Below are 13,914 nucleotides of genomic sequence, written 5' to 3'. Positions count from 1 at the left end.
TCAAGCCATGCTGTGGCAGGCGTCCCACATATAAAACAGAGGAAGATTGGCACAGATGTTAGCTCAGGGCCAATCTTCCTCTCCAAAAAAAAAAAAAAAGCATCTCTGCTGTGGGAGGTTCCAAGTGCTGAAAGCCCTGGGCTGAGAGTTAGGCCTGGGCGGTGGTTTCACCTCTGCCACAGCCTGGCTGTGTGACCTTGGGCTGGTCCCTGCCTCTTTCTGGGCCTCCTCCTCCCTGTCTACCAAAGGAGGGGAGTGGTTGAGATATGAGAATAGTCCCTGACGTTTGTGGGGCACCTGTCTGGCCCACGTGTCCCGTGCTCAGAGGAGCCCAGGCTGATGCCAAGGTCCCTTCCTGCCTACTTGGCTCCTAGATGTTGCAGGCCTTGGGAGTGGATTCTGAACTGGGCTCTGAGCACCAGGAAAAAGTCAGCAGGATCATCAGCTCCCCCATAATCTGGCCTGAGAAGCCTCCTGCTGGCCTGTGTGCCCGGCTTCCCCTGCTGGCACTAGTGCTGACGGAACAGGTTCCAGCAAGGCAGCCCCTGACCCAGGAGCCCGTCCTGTCTAGCCGGGGCCCTGCACACTGGTGGGTGTAACCTCTTATGTTTTCCTTGGGGCAGGAGGTGGTGAGGGATGGGTTGGAGTTCAGGGTACTTCAGGGTACCCTGAAACTGTGGAGTTGACCTAGCCCCTCCACAGGAAGGGCAGTGGAACTGAAGACCTAGAAGGGCAGGTTTTCCCAAGTCTGCACCAAGTGTCACCGAGCTATGTGGGAACACAGGTGTTCTGACCCCCTCTCCCATAATCGCATGTTGTACTCAGCTATTTCCTGGCCCTTGGTCACTGAGGTGGGAGGGGGGCAAGGGGTAGAGCATGTGTGTATCTGACAAGGCAGAGGGTGGCGAACTTCATCCTGGTGGCTGTGGTTGGGAGGGGAGAAGTGTCTGTGTGTCATTTTTGTCACGTTTCCCTGCCTCCTGTCATGTTTCCCAGGTAAGTTCCTGGGTCTCTTGCCTTAGTGGCACTGACAGCTGACATGCTGAGTGTCCAGAGGAGGAGAGGAAGCAGAGGACAGGCCCTTGTGACGGATGGGGATAGGAGGCCTGATGAGTCCTGGCTGTGCCTGATTCTGGGTAATGGAGCGGTTCAGCTGTGAGCGCCTATCCTGGCCCTGGGGCTGTGCCTGTGTGGCCAGGCTGAGGAGGAACCTCTCTGTGTCCTCCTTGGCCCCCAGCTCTTGGTGTCTAGCCTACCCACACCCCTATAGCTCTGGGCCCTGCCACCTACACCCCTGCAGCTCTGGGCTCTGCCACTTGGCCCTGGCATGGGGACTGGTTTGGCAGGTTTTGCCACACCCAGGAGCAGCTAGGAGCTGGGGCAGGGCAGGCCTGAGGAACTGCCCTGTCCTTGCCTCTCTCACCCCCAATCCAGCCTCGCCTCTTCCTCCTTTCCCACCTTTCTCAAGGGAGGCTGCTTGGGGAGTTGGAAAGCAGAGGTCACTCCTAGTCCTGGCTCCACTGCTTCCTCAGCGTGTGACCGTGGTCACGTCCCTTTCCCTTCTTGGGCCTCAGTGTCTTCAGCTATACAATGGAGCTTGGGGCTCAGTAATCCTCAAACAGCCCCGTATAATGATTCCAGTTAGAGCTCTGCCATTTTCTCTCCATCCCTGGGCAAGTCATAGCACATTGAGTGCCTCGCATTCTGAATGGGTAAAATGAGGGCCATGACCCTTGCTTGCTTCCTGGGGATGGTGATAGGATCAGCTAACATCCTAGCAAGTATCCAGTCTCCTTTAGAAGTGTTTTCTTTCTATAGTCTGGCCTGCTGTTATCTGACTCAAGCAGAAGGAGAGCATATACCTAGAGGTGGGGCTTACTCTAGATTCTCCCCTCCCCCCCATCCTGAGCCCATAATTGCCTGAGAACCAGGCTTTCTGAGCATCTCCATGAAGAGGTGGGAGGAGAATGAGGACCCAAGGGGAAGGTCTCAGCACTCACTGCCTCCTCTTCCTCCTGACTTTGAGATCAACCCAGGGTCCAGTTCAGGGGAAAGAGGGGAGGTAGGAAAGTTCCACCACTGCTGCAGCCCCACTGTGTGACTCTGGGCAAGTTGCACCCTCTTTCTGGACACATCTAATAGTAAAGAGTACAAATAATAGGTCCTCAGAGAATTCAAATTCTGGCATGTGTAAATCAGAAGAAGGAATAGCCTGGGGTCGGGGTAGAGAGAGAAGGAGAAGGGAATTAACGTTTATTGAACCAGTGCTATGCTAGTTTCTTCACATGTATTACGTTATGTATGTTATCTATATTCTCAGGTCTGCTTTCCAAGTGGCAGCCAGGGTGATATTTGTAAAACACAAATCAGACCATGTCACTCAGTGTCTTTCCTCTGCTCTTGGAATAAAGTCTAAACTCCTTAGCATGGCCTGCTGGGCCCTGATGGGCTGGTCCCTGCCTCCACCTCTCCAGTCATGTATCTCCCCATTATTCATTTACTTCAGCTATAGGAGTCTTCTCTCTGTTTATTTAACAAATTCTTCCCACCTCAGGACCTTTACATGTGCTTTTCTTTCTGCTTTGAATTCTCTTTCCCTGGCTCTTTGCAGCCTTGGGTCCTTATCCTTATGACTCAGCTTAATTAGACACCGCCCTCTGCTGTCCCCTACACTGGTAATGCTTATCTTAATTTTTAACAATTTGTCTTTTATTTTATTTTTTTTGTGAGGAAAATTAGCTCTGAGCTAACATCCGATGCCAATCCTCCTCCTTTTTTCTGAGGAAGATTGGCCCTGGGCTAACATCCGTGCCCATCTTCCTCTACCCTATGTGGGATGCGGCCACAGCATGGCTTGACAAGCAGGGCATCAGTGCACGCCTGGAATCCAACCCTGTGAACCCCGGGCCGCCGAAGCAGAGGGCACGCACTTAACCACCAGAGGGCCACCACGCTGGCCCCTTGTCTTTTATTTATTTATTTATTTTTTATCTTTTTTTGTGTGTGAGGAAGATCAGCCCTGAGCTAACATCCATGCTAACCCTCCTCTTTTTGCTGAGGAAGACCGGCTCTGAGCTAACATCTGTTGCCAATCCTCCTCCTTTTTTTACCCCAAAGCCCCAGTAGATAGTTGTATGTCATAGTTGCACATCCTTCTAGTTGCTGTATGTGGGACGTGGCCCCAGCATGGCCAGAGAAGCGGTGCATTGGTGTGCGCCCGGGATCTGAACCCGGGCCGCCAGTAGCGGAGTGCAGGCACTTAACCGCTAAGCCACGGGGCCGGCCCCCTTGTCTTTTATTTTTAATGTCATGTTCACCCTTGACTCCACATTGCATGGCACATAGTAGGTAATTCAATAGGTATTTGTTAGATGAATGAAGGAATGAATGAATTGTAGGGAAACGAGAGTGCTAGTTGAGTGCCTGGCTTAGCATGTAGTTCTTAGTAGGTGCTCAGTAAATGGCAGCTTTAGTGAGAACCAACATGGCAGGATGGTAAATACCCGCCAATTGCAGCTAGAACATGCATGTGTTGGGGCAGAGGATGCAGTGAGCAATTTAGGTTGAGAAGATGAGCCAGTACCAGATCCTGGTGGTCCCTGATGCTCGGCCAAAGAGTTTAGACTTCCTGAAAGTGGCTGGAAGTCATTGCTGGGCCACTAATGTAACTATAGAGCTCTGCTTCTGAGGTGTGGGCTCAGACACTTTGTGTACTTGGAGATGCTGTGCTATGTGGTTGGGAAGAGTGCATGGTGGGGGGCAAACTCAGCGAGGAACAGGCTGGGCCCTTTCCAGAGGCGCTCTCTGAGGCATGCGGTTCTGGAAGGCCCGGAAGGAAGGGGTGCTGTTGGGAGCATGCTGTATTTTCTGATTCCACATTACCACTACGCTGTCCTGGGGGGCAAAGGATTGAGGCTACCTGAGAGTCAGATGCTTGGATTTCTATTCTAGCTTCTCCCCTTATCAACCATGTGACTTCTGCCGGGTTCATTCATGTCTCTGATTCCATTTCTTCGTCTGTAAATAGGCTGCGTTTAGTACCTGCCTCAAAGGGTCTCGGTGAAGATAAATGAAGTAGTGCGTGCAAAGGGCTTAGCAGAGAGCCTGGCACATACTGAGCCCTCAGTAAATGTGAGCCGCTATCTTCATTCCACAGTAGGGGGTTCAGAAAGGGCATTCCAGGCAGAGGGAACCACCAATGCAAAGAGAAAAGTGCAGAGGCATGACAAGAGGGTATTTTGGAGTGATGGAGTTTGCTGTGTGTGTTGGAGATGGCAAGAAAAGACAGTGGAGCAGCAAGCAGGCCCAGATCCTGCAGCACGTGTATATTGGGCCAGGACCTGGAACTTTATCAGTGGGGCAATGAGGGCCACTGCAGGGTATTAGGTTGGGAACGATGTGGTCCCATTTCTGGCAGTGGGAGGATGGGTTGGGCGGGCCAGGCTGGAGGCCCAGAGACTGATGGGCAAGCTGTCGGTGTGGCCCAGGTGAGAAGTGATGGGCCTAAACTCTGGTATGTGAAAGTGGAGAAGAGAGAGCAGATCAGAGAGTGGGTGAAGAGGGCAAGTGGACAGAGCGTGGCCTGGTGGGTGCTGGGGATGGAGGGAGAGGGGAAGCAGCTGCATCCTGGATGTCTGCCGGGTTTCTCCGTAGATTGACGGCGGGATTACAGAGCTGAAAGCATGGCGAATGCATGTGGGTTTTGATGTCAATAGTGTGACTTTTCTGGGAATTGAGAAGCTTCCTGAGAAACCTGTCTTTTTGTTCTGACTCCCAGTGTGGAAAATCTTTCTAAAATCTCTGAGTGATTGACTCCTCGCCTAGTGACAAGAGAGCCTGCCGTGGGGACACTGTACACACCTCCTCCCTGCCTGGCTAGCGACTGGATGAGGGAGGGGGTGGTGGCTTGGCCTAACGGTGGCCAAAGCTGGGGATTTTATTTGGGAGCTGTTTTTCAGAGTCCACCAGTTTTCTTGTGATTTTCTTCCTTCTCCTCAAAGTGTGTAGAAAGAGGCAATTCCAGTTAGTGGAATAGGTTGTGTATTCCAAGGCTCTGGCCCAGGGCTAGGCTACCTTTCAAAAGTGGTATAAGGTAAGCTCCTGCTTGTCACCTCTCCTTATTATTGTTTTTGGTGAGTGTGGACTGGGAGCTGTTGTTCCAGAGAACCCTAGGTCTTAGACTTTATGCTTTATAGATGGGGGAAATGAGGCCCCAAGAGAAAGCAGATGAAACTTGCTCAGGTCCAATTATGAATTAATGTCAGAGCTGGGCCTGGGCCAGGCGCCTCCGTTCCAGCTCCAGGCTCTTCTGTGGTTCTGTAGCCGGCACTGCCTCTTGGAGGGGTGTGGGTGTGATGAACTGACGTACATCCACAGAGGCCCCCGTCCCAACTCGAGGCACCTGGTGACAACAGACCCCCACAGACTGGGTAGGACTCAACTATTGTCCTAAGCCCCCAACTCAGAAGCCCATCCATACCCCTCCTTCCCATCTGAGATGGGCCCAGAGGTATGGCTGGAGGTTAGTGGCTAAAACCAGAAGGATTGAGTTGGTTCCCTCCTTATGAGAAAAGGAGAGGAGAACCCCATCTGGGTGAGATGAATACATTCCACATCCCTCTTCCAGCTGATGGCTGTGCTCAGGAGAGGCCTTTGTCTGTGTTGCCAGGGGAACCACAGTTTCTGCCTCCTTCTAGGGCCATGATTGGCTCCTGGTGGAGCTTGAGCTTTGGTGAATAGAGGGACCTCCCTCCTGCCTACATCTTCCAGGGGTTGAGAGACTAGATCGAGGCTGGGGTCCCCATGGAAGCACCGCATTGTTTCTGTGCTTCACCCCCTCAGCTCTAGAGGTGATGAGTCCCCTTGTTCGTTCACTCATTCGTTTATCCCAGGCAGCATCTTCTCCAGGCCCTTTGTTCTTCTAGGTCCAGCAGAGCTAACCTAAGAGTCAGAAGACCATCATTTGAATCCTGGCACAGCCACAGACTCACTCTTTGCCTTGGGTGTGTCTCTTCCCCTCTCTGGGCCTCAGTTTCCCTACCTATAAAAACAAAGGCATTGGGTTAAACTCTCTGGTCCTTCCAGCTTTGACTTCTCTGACCACACAGCCCACATCTTCTCCTTTTTGACCTCCCATCTGGCCTCTTATTGGGCTCTGACCCTGTAATATGCAGGGCAGAATAGGGAGTTGCAACCAGCTCTTAGCATTGTTTCGTTTTGTTTTTTCCTAGGGAAGTTGTGTTCTCTGAAGCCTCTCCTAGAAACCCTAAATCCTGCAGCCCCTCTTGTCTCATCCTTTCCGCCTGGACCCAGACTCAGGGTAATAAGCCAAGGATAGCAAATGATGGATGCCCCATCTCCACTGAGGGCAGGGCTGGGCAGTGTGCAGAGCAGAGCATGGTGGGCTGAGTGGGGCAGTTGGAAGAGCCCAGGAGTACAGCAGTCCTGGGTTCCAGGCCTAACTTAGCCACATCCTGGCTGGGTGACCTTGACAGGACTGCTCAGCTTCAGTTTCTGCATCTATGACACAGGAAGCATAATGCAACCTCATGGGGTTGTTGCCAAGGTTGAAGAAGATGACATGCCTGCCATACAGGAGGCACCAAGTCCCCTTCCCTGGTCTCTCCTCTAAAAAAGTCAGAGAGCTGGGGAAAGTCCAGATTGGGGAGGGCTTGAGGTGGCGAGACCTGTGGTGCCACGTGGCAGACCGTAGATGCTGCTCATTCCTGGCAGTGCCAAAAAGCAGGGAGAAAAGTGTTGCCTTGGGCGGGTGATGTCTGAGTGGAGGAGGCTATGTGTCAGAGCTAATGTTTGAATAATACTTTTAAGATCCTCCAGGGACCTCAAATGAGGATTTTTCAGATGAGCTGAAAATGGAGCAAAGTAATGAGGCTGAGCTCACTGGCGGAAAGAGGGCGGCCTAATTGGTACTGGCCTTGTGTTGGCTTAGCCACACTCATTACCACAGGCTGACCGGGAGGATGGCCCCTACGTTTGGGCTGTGGGCTGAAGGAAGGGATGTCAGTTTTCTTGGAATGGGGGTGTAATAGGAGACAGCTGGTAGTGACTGGGCCCTGCTTCTTGTTGACTCACTAGATGGAGGGTCAGAGGTGGCTTCTTAGGTCATTGGCCTTCACAGCTGGTGTAGCTTCTAGCTCTGTGACCCAGCCTCCCTCCACCTCTGGGCTGTAGAAGCAGCAGCCCAGACTTGGCCACTGCTGGTCATGGGTGTGGTGGAGGCAGGGATGCAACAGTGAAGTTGGACATGAATTGCTGGGGGACCTTCCCTCCTGTGCTCAGGTTTGTCTGGGGTCTGGATGAGGTGGGTGGAGAGAGGGAGGAAGGGGGTTTTTAGGAGAAGAAAGCAGGCTGGCAGTGTGTGTGTGGGGGTGGCATACATGTGAACGAGATGTGACTCTGGGCGTGCTTGTGTGTCTGCTTACATCAAGGAGGCACAGAATCTAAGGGATATGCCTCAAAGAGGCTGAGGAAGAGCCCAAGAAGTGAATGTGTATGTGTGTGTGTGTGTGTGTGCATGTGTGTGTATGCATGTGTGGAATGTGGGTCCATGTAGGAATACAGGTGGTAGAATTGGTGAGTGGTTATGGACCGGGAGAGCCTTGTCCTGAAGATACGAGCAAATCCTGACCAGGCTGTTCTATGTGAGGCGTCCTCTGTTTCCCTTGGGCTGGGATGGGAGTGCATGGCCATGGATGTGGTGCATCACTGTTTCTCCTGGGTGCCTGGTTTGCACTGGAAATGCTCTTCCTGGGGACACTGGTCATGGTGGGGGCACTCTGAGACTCCTCGGTGGGAATGTGTCGGGGTTGATGATTAGAGCCTTCTTAGCGTCTGGGTTGCCTTGTGAATGCAGTTGGAGGCATAGGGGTAAGTGTCAGGTCACCAGCGCCTCCCAGGGATCCCCACTTCCTTCTCTTTCCTTGGTCTCCACAACTCCACACCCTTCTTTCCAGCTCTCCCACCACCTCTCTGGCCTGCTCTCATTCGCCTGTTCCCCCTTCTCTCCTTGTCTGCTCTGTGTGTGGGTTCCTGAGGGCTCCATTGCAGTTATTGTTGTTTTTTAAATAATACTATATATATATATATTTAATTATGAAAGTAATAACACAGTACAGAGGTTTTGGAAAACAGGAAGAAGAAAAAAATGCTGGGTATTGTTGGGATTTTGGCGTGTTGCCTTCCAACTTTTTCCCTCTGCTTTCCCCTTATGTAGCCATAATCCTCCCTAGAGCATCTTCAGTGCTGTCCTGCCTTTTTCACTGGATGGTGTATGCAAAGCCGCCTTTTGTGTTGTTACAGAGGAGTCCATTAAATCATGATCAGTTCACCCCTTTTCCTGTTGATGGACATTCGGGTCGTTTCCAGGTTTTGCTATTAGGAATAACACTGCAATAAACGTGGCATAAAGTGCTTTTTCTGTATTTCAGATGATATCTCTTAGGGTGGGGTCCCAGGAGGGGAGTTCTGGGTCAAAGGCTGTGGATGCCTTTCAGGCACTTAGTAAATCTTGCCCAACTGCTGTGCCACTTTAAAGCCCCAGTGTCCAGGGTGAAGGGGCAGGAACTGTTTTTGGTTCCTCTCAGGTCTGAAGAGCCTGTTCCCTGTGTGTAGGGGCTGCGCCAGACCATCCTTTGTCAAGCCTGTCATTCACTCTAAGCAACCCAAATTCATTACCTTATAGTTCCAAGGCCAGAAGTCTGAAAGTGGGCCTTATGGGGCTAAAATCAAGGTGCTGACAGGGCTGCATTTCTTCTAGAGGCTCCTGGGGACAATTGTACCTTGCCCTTTCCACTTCTAGAGGCTGCCTACGTTCTTGGCTTGTGGCCCTCTTCTAGCAATGATATCACTCCAATCTCTGCTTCTGTTGTCACATCTCTTTCTCTGACTCTCACTCTCTTGCCTCCCTGTCTCACTTATAAGGACATTGTGATTACATTGGGCCCACTTGGATAATCCAGAATAATCTCCCTATCTCAAAATTCTTAGCCTAATCACACTTGCAAAGTCCCTTCTACCATGTGAGGTAACGTATTCACAGATTCTAGGGATTAGGACATGGACATCATTGGAGGGCCATTATTCTACCACAGTGGCCAATACCAGGGGTCTCTCTGAATTAGTGGACCACCAGGTACTGCTGGAATTGTACCACCAACCTCCACGACGGAGGAAGGGCCAGGGGAACCCAGATCTAATTATGCTGTGGTTGGGGAGGCGCATAAGAGATGCATTACCAGATTCTCTGTGATGGAGGGCCCTGAGGGGAAGCAGTATACCCTGTGACACTGTGACAAAGGTGTTCCATGAGGCAAACATCAGAGAAAGTAGCTCCTGGTCTTTTGGGTTAAGTTGGTATGGGCCCCACTGTGAGTCATTGCCACAGGAAGCCAAGCAGGCCTGTCTGTCCACCACCATCACTGCCATGTGTATATGTGTTTGTGTGTGTATTCACTCATCTGCATCTCTGCAGCAACACTCTTGGGAGGGGCCAAGGAACAACTCTTTAGAAAGGCCCTTTCTGTTCTTGTTCTAAGCAAAATAATTACACAAGTGACTAATTTTATCCCTAATCCCGTAATTACTTTATTATGTAGCTGATGAGAGGGCCCCGAGCTGCGCCTATGGTGCCACTTTGGCTGCTGGCCCAGCTGGCCTGGTCTGCCAGCACAGAGCCCCGCCCTGCTTCTGGCCTGGGCCTTCCATGATGGCAAGGTTGCTCTAGTTCTGTTCTGGCTGAAGCCAACTACACTTTGGTATTTGGGGTCTGAAAGTCCATCCTCCTTTCCCCCCATATCCAAGCAAGAACATAGCTGCCTGGAGAGTAAGAGCTTGTGCTTGTGGAATTAAGTCAGTAGGAGTCAAGAGATCTGGGTTCTAGTTCAGCTCTCTCATTAACTTGCTCCACGACCTTGAGCAAATCATTTCCCTCTGGGTCTCTATTCTGTTGTCTGTAAAATGGGGCCCTTGGCAGCTGTAGCACTCCATGATTCCATGAGGGGAGCTGAGAGAGCAAGAGCTCTGAGACTGAGGTAACTTCTTGCTACCTGCTGGCAACGTGCTCCAATCACAGCATTAAAGATAATAGTACTAACAATAGACATTATTTATTGAGTGCTTACTCCATAGCAAGCATTGTACCAGATTCTTTATTTATATTTTTCTCATTCTATACTGAAATGACTATGTGAGGCAGGCTTTACATAAGAGGAAACTGAAGCAGTGATTGGTAAAGTGACTCGCCCGCCAGGAAGTGGCAGAGCTAGGACCGTAACCTATGCTGTTAGCTGCTGCCCTCCATTGTCTTCTTCTAATATATAAATAAGTGAAGGGCCATTCAGTTAGGAACTGGTGGAGCTGAGATTTGAACCCAGGGCTGTCTGTCCTCAAAGTTCTCTTCCATAAGGCCATCCTCCCAGAATTAGGCTTGTAGGAGTGACTAAACCTCTTGAAATTTGAATATGTAAACTTAAATTTGATACAACAAAAAACAGAGATGGCAAAAGCAATCGGAAACTCCAGTAGACCACAGAGTTGGGTGGCCCAGGCTGTGTTCTAGCTTTGCCACTGCTCACAGTGTGACCTTAAGCAGGTCCCCACTTATCTCCAGGCCTCAGTGTTCCCATCTGTATGACGAGGGGTGAATTAGATGGTCTCCTGGTGTTGATACTCTGCGATTGTAGGTGACCTGGTCCTGGAAGGTGCTGTGGAGCGGGAGTCAGCCGGTGGTGGAGGCCAGTGGGTAGGTGAATTGGCAGCCCTGGTGTTTGCATTTTGTTCACCGTGTGAGAACGGAGACTGCTTAGACTGCTTCCTGCTGAGCGTCTGCATAACAACTTTCCCAGGTCATGGAATAGAGAACAGAGAGCGGAGGAGGTCATTTCCAGGATGTTCCTGCTGCTCCTGCAAGGTTATTGCCCAGCCTGGGCTCCTAGTTCTCTCAGGGGTCTGGGTCTGGCCTCTTGCTCCAGAGACTGCACTGGACTCAGCCAGGGACAAGCAATGGCTGCAGCTCTGTCTCTGGGGGGGTGTGTGGGGTGCCTAGAGGCCTAAGCACGATGAATAATAAAAACCACTTAATGTTTCTTAGCATTACTGCATGCAATGCACTTTTCTTGCAATATTACATTTAATTCTCTTAAAACCATAGGACGTAGGTGCTATGGTCATTCCCACTTAACAGATGAGGGAACTGACACTCAGAAGGTTAAGTGATTTTCTCCAGATCACACAGCTAGTGAGGGATAGAGTGAGATTTGAGATTCTTGACTCCAGAGCCCATGTCCTTGGCCGTACGTACTGATATCCCATGGGCTGAGTCAGCTGGTTTTTGAATCCCTACTCGCTGTTTACCATCTGTTTCCTTTGACAAATCACTTTATCTGAATTTTCATTTCTTTCTCCATAAAATGGGTATCTTAATACCTGCCTGTTAGGAATACTTTAAAGATTGCTGAGATCATGATGTGGGACAGTGTCCAGTATATGGTAGGTGGTCAATAAAGGCCTTTCACCATTTGCCCCACTCTCTCTTTCCCACTTCCCTCTACATACCCGAGGCTTCTGCCAACCTGGAGTGTTCCCCGCACAGTGTTCCCCACACCCCCCTCAGGGCCTTTGCACATGCTGCTCTGCCACCTGGAAGTTGCCATCTCTACCTGTTGTTCCTTCCTGCACCGCCTTCTGGAATTTGATCCTTCCCTGTTTCCCTGAGGATTCTGGGAAGGGAAGAGGAGTGAGGCCAGATTCTCCCACAGGCCTGCGCTTCAGAAATTATCAGAACAGCTCCTCAGTGGGGGCAGAACTGAGGGTAGAGAGCAGGCCCTGAGTGCCCTGGAAATGCAAATCCCTGCTGAAAATTTCCTCCATTTGCGCTCGATGCCTTTGAAAGGGTGTGCGTGCGCAGTGTGTGTCTCCCCTTTGGATCCTTCCATTTCCGTCTTACTATGGCCTCCCTTTTCCAGTTCTTCCTATTCTCTAGCTTCATCTCTTAGTCTTTTACTCTCTTTTTTGGTTTTCTGTCAGACACTTTTTTTTTTTAATTGATGTTTTAATAGTTTATAACATTGTGAAATTTTGGGTTGTACATTTTTGTTTGTCCATCACCATATACATGTCTCCCTTCACCCCTCGTGCCCACCCCCCACCCCCATTGCCCCTGGTAACCACAATACAGTTTTCTCTGTCCATGTGTTGGTTTATCTTCCACATATGAGTGAAATCATGCAGTGTTTGTCTTTCTCTTTCTGGCTTATTTCACTTAACATAATACCCTCCAGGCCCATCCATGTTGTTGCAAATGGGACAATTTTGTCTTTTTTATGGCTGAGTAGTATTCCATTGTATATATATATACCACATCTTCTTGATCCAATCATCAGTCAAGGGACATTTAGGTTGCTTCCACTTCTTGGCTATAGTGAATAATGCTGCAATGAACATAGGGGAGCATAAGCCTTTTTGGATCATTAATTTCAGGTTCATTGGATAGATTCCCAGTAGTGGGATAGCTGGATCCTAGGGTATTTCTATTTTTAATTCTTTGAGAACTCTCCATGCCATTTTCCATAGAGGCTGCACCAGTTTGCATTCCCACTAGCTATGTATGAGGGTTCCTGTTTCTCCACATCCTCTCCAACATTTGTTGTTTTTTGTCTTGGTGATTATAGCCATTCTGACGGGCGTGAGGTGATATCTTAGTGTTGTTTTGATTTGCATTTCCCTGATGATTAGTGATGTTGAACATCTTTTCATGTGCCTATTGGCCATCTATATATCTTCTTTGGAGAAGTGTCTGTTCATTTCCTCTGCCCGTTTTTTGATGGGGTTGTTTGTTTTTTTGTTGTTCAGTTGTGTGAGTTCTTTATATATTATGGAGATTAACCCCTTGTCAGATATCTGTTTTGCAGATATTTTCTCCCAGCTGATGGGTTGTCTGTTCATCTTGATTCTGGTTTCGTTTGTCTTGTAGAGAAGCTCTTTAATCTGATAAAGTCCCACTTGCTTATTTTTTCTTTAGTTTCCTTAATCTGGGTGGGCATGTCATCCAAAAAGATTCCTTTATGACCAATGTGTCTGACACTTTTTTTTAATTAAAAAAAATTTTATAATGGTAAAGTATACAAAACATGAAATTTACCATCCTAACTTTTGTGTGTGTATGTGAGGAAGATTGTCCCTGAGCTAACACCTGTTACCAGTTTTCCTCTATTTTGTATGTGGGACGCCACCTCAGCATGGCTTGATGAGCGGTGTGTAGGTCCTCGCCCAGGATCCAAACCTGCGAACCCCGGGCTGCTGAAGCAGAGCATGCGAACTTAACCCCTACACCCCCAGCCGGTCCACCCATCCTAACTATTTTTAAGTTCAGTAGCGTGAAGTGGATTCACATTATTGTGCAACCATCACCACATCCATCTCCAGAGATTTTTTGTCTTGTAAAACTGAAATTCTATACCCATTAAACAATAACTTTCCATTCCCCTCTCCTCCCAGCCCCTGGTAACCACGGTTCTACTTTCTGTCTCTATGAATTTGACTACTCTAGATAACTCATATAAGTGGAATCATACAGTATTTGTCCTTTTGTGACAGGCTTATTTCACTTATGTCCTCAAGATTCATCTATGTTGTAGCGTGTGTCAGAATTTTCTTCCTTTTTAAGATTGAATACTATTTCATTGTATGTATATACCACATTTTGTTTATCTGTTCATCCGTCGTTGGACGCTTGTATTGCTTCTACCTCTTGGCTGTTGTGAATAATGCTATGAACATGGATGTACAAATATCTCTTTAAGACCCTGCTTTCACTTCTTTTGGGTATATACCCAGACGTGGAATTGGATCATATGGTTAACACTTTTTTTTAAGCCACTATTTATTGTGTGCTTACTG

The 13,914-nt window shown here is 49.2% G+C and overlaps 1 protein-coding gene across 8 annotated transcripts in view; it reads left to right on the top strand.

The window, feature by feature from the left end:
• Positions 1–13,914, top strand: part of EPB41L1 (erythrocyte membrane protein band 4.1 like 1) — a 119,077-nt gene that overhangs the window by 23,714 nt on the left and 81,449 nt on the right. The gene's annotated exons all lie outside the window — the stretch shown is intronic.

The sequence above is a fragment of the Ceratotherium simum genome, chromosome 21 (genome assembly GCF_057802395.1).
Source record: "Ceratotherium simum simum isolate JZ-2026a chromosome 21, ASM5780239v1, whole genome shotgun sequence".
In the NCBI taxonomy this organism is placed as follows: Eukaryota; Metazoa; Chordata; class Mammalia; order Perissodactyla; family Rhinocerotidae; genus Ceratotherium; species Ceratotherium simum.
The sequence above is the reverse complement of the archived record's forward strand: the minus strand, read 5'-3'. Positions and strand labels throughout refer to the sequence as shown.